This window comes from Chrysochloris asiatica, unplaced genomic scaffold (assembly GCF_000296735.1).
Source record: "Chrysochloris asiatica unplaced genomic scaffold, ChrAsi1.0 scaffold00084, whole genome shotgun sequence".
NCBI lineage: Eukaryota > Metazoa > Chordata > Mammalia > Afrosoricida > Chrysochloridae > Chrysochloris > Chrysochloris asiatica.
This window is the reverse complement of record NW_006408602.1, coordinates 5,029,361-5,032,359: the sequence shown is the minus strand read 5'-3', so window position 1 is coordinate 5,032,359 and position 2,999 is coordinate 5,029,361.

The following is a 2,999-nucleotide window of genomic DNA, read 5'->3' as shown; positions in this document are numbered from 1 at the left end:
TATATATATAATTATTATTATTATTATTATTTTTTTTACTATATTTGAAAGGCAGTTTTCATAAACAACTACCTATCAATGAAATTCGAAAATACTGGGTACTTCCTATTCCTAGACACAGAATTAAATGGGAAAGTCTTAAGGCAGATGTTAAAGAGGAAACATAATGTTGACTTCTTATCTGGCTCAATCTCAGACCCCTCTTCTATTTTTGACACAGTTACTAATTTCTTTTCCCCTATTCCTTACTTGTGCTGTTTTTGCATGGTAGGCAGCACATATTTTGGTGAAATAATTGTATTGGGGAATTTATACAAGTAGGGAAAACAAGATCAAGGATATTATGCTGTTTTGGGGCCTTCAAGTGAATTGTGCCTCATAGCAACCCCGTATGACCATAGAACTTTCCCATAGGGTTTTCTTGGTTGCAATCTTTAAGAGAGTCCTGGTGTGGCACTGAGGGTTAATGTGCTGGACTGCGAGGTTGGTTTGAACTGTGAGGTCAGTGGTTCAAACTCTCCAGCCACTCCTTGGACCAGCCACTCCTCGGACCAGCGGCTCCTCGGAAACCCTATACAGGATTGCTGTGAGTCAGAACAGACTCTAGGCACTAAACAATAATATTCTTTAAGGGAACAGTTCGCCAGGTCTTCCTCCCATGGATCTGCTAGGTTCTAAGCTTCAGTCTTTCATTTAACAGCCAAGGACATAATCATGTGGCACTGTGGGTTAATGTGCTGGACTGCAAAGTCTGTTTGAGCTGCAAGGTTGGCTGTTCAAGCCCACCAGCTGCTCCTTGGAAACCCTATACAGGATCGCTATGGGTTAGAACCAATTCAATAGCACTTAACAACAACATTGAAACTGAGAGAAAGATTTTAATAGGGTTTCAGTTATATGTGTTTTAACACCTTTTAATTATTGTTCCCAATCATTACTGCCCTAACTTCTCCCTATGTACCTGCTCCTGAGAAAGGCAGCTGAAGGACTTAGTGGTGTCTTGTTGATTAAAACTCAGAAAAAGAGGCAAATTGGGAGGAGGAAAACCAGAAGAGAGAGTGGCTGGCGCCCAGGTGTCTTCTATGACACCGGATCTTTGAAGGGAAAAAAGGGAGTTACTCCCAGAGGGTAAGGGACCTTGAGCTGGTGGAGTGCACATCGCACTTCCAGAAGGGAGGAGGCAGTTAAGTTCTGAGAAAGGAATGTGGCAGTAATAAATGTAATATCCAGGAGGGTATAAACACTCCTACTGTAGGGGAAGCAAATGTAGCCTTTGGAGAAGCATTCTTAGACCTTCCAGATCTGTGAATAAAACACAAGTAGATTCTTACCCCGTCTTTGTTATTGGCTGCAGCGACTGTGGGTCAGATTTTGTCTGGTAACAAAATGAAGAAAGGGACTTTGCTGGTTAATTTTTTTAGGGTTTAAAACTCACTTGTCTATACTCTGTGATGCTGGGGATACATTTCTCCTTTGCCAGATGGTTCCCTGTTATTTTCTGCCAAAATGACCCACTAAAGAGATTGGAAATTGGGACTTGCTTCTTCCTGTTCCTATTATTATCACCACAACAGTGGTTCTTCAGACAGTTGATTCCAGTAGTGGCAGTTCATTCAGATCCAGGCTGGATCCCCACCCTCCTAAGACTCCAGCACTACTCACAAATAGCACCCCTCCTTAGAGGTCTGGTGCCCAGTTCTGTGAGCTCTGGGTTCTCGTTTCTACACTACCAAACTTTCCCCTTTGCGTCCCTTATTCTAAGACGGCTCTTGTAGTCACTAAGTTTGGTAATACTGCAGTGATACCTCTAGCTGTAAAAAGTGATGCCCCCTTTGTATTTCCAGTTCCAATACTAGTTAACCATTCTTTATGTTAAATATCTGCTGTATTTCTGCTTCTTGACTGGACCCTGGTTAACACAAGGATTAACACCAGGCTGGTTTTATTTTATTCACATTTATTATATCTGAGTGTTATGATTTGGCCAGTGCTTTACAATTTTTGCTAGGTTACTTCTGGTAGAATGCTAGCTTACCATTAGATATTGTGAGAATAAAAGTGGGTGGCTGAAAGTAGGGCTCAGAGCAAGAATCGCCACTTCAGGCATAAGTGCTTGCTCTGAGACCTGCTTCAGGCTGGAGCCATAAGAAAAACCAGGCATGGCTAGGCAAGTCCCCAACAGAATATCTTAAAAAGACACAAATGCAGGGTAAAGGACACACTCGTAAAACTGTCACAATTGAAGAATTACAGGCCAGGTGGCCAGAACAGATAACAGATGAGATGATGTCAGCAGGACTTGGAAAAGTCCTAGTACTATAGGTTACTTATGTGATGTTATGTTTAAATCTATTGGATCCCGTGGTTTCTGTGTGCTCCTATTGGATAAAAGTTGTAATCCTAGTTTGCATATCTCCTTCCCATGGTGTGTCCCAAAACCCTATATAAGGTGTGGTTTGTGAACTGCTTGGGGTTGAGCTTTGGTGAGCTGATGCAGTAACACTGCTGTAACACTGCTGTAACAACGCTGAACACTACACTGCCAGCCGACACTCGACCCTAGCATGCTAGCTTGAATAAAGCCCGCCTGCTTTTGCATAATCTTTGTCTCTTGGTCTCCTTATTGGGTGGTGGTCTCGGACCCTAACAATATACTGAAAATTGGAGTCCTGGTGTGGTACTGTAGGATAAGCACTGGACTGCAAGGTTGGCTCTTCAAACCCACCAACTGTTCCTCCTTAACAACTTCTGTAAAGTGCTGAGTTGGCTCTGACTCATAGCAACCCTGTTTCTAAGGAGTGGCTGGTGGGTTTGAACTACTGACCTTGTGGTTAGCACTCCAGTGCTTATCCTATAGTACCACATCAGGACTCCTCAACAAGAAGACACTGAAAATTAAAAATAGAATTTACCTCCAACAGCACTTCAGCAATTTGTAATTTCTATGAAGATTACTGAATATGGTATGTATATATAATAATAAAAGTATTGCTATTAAG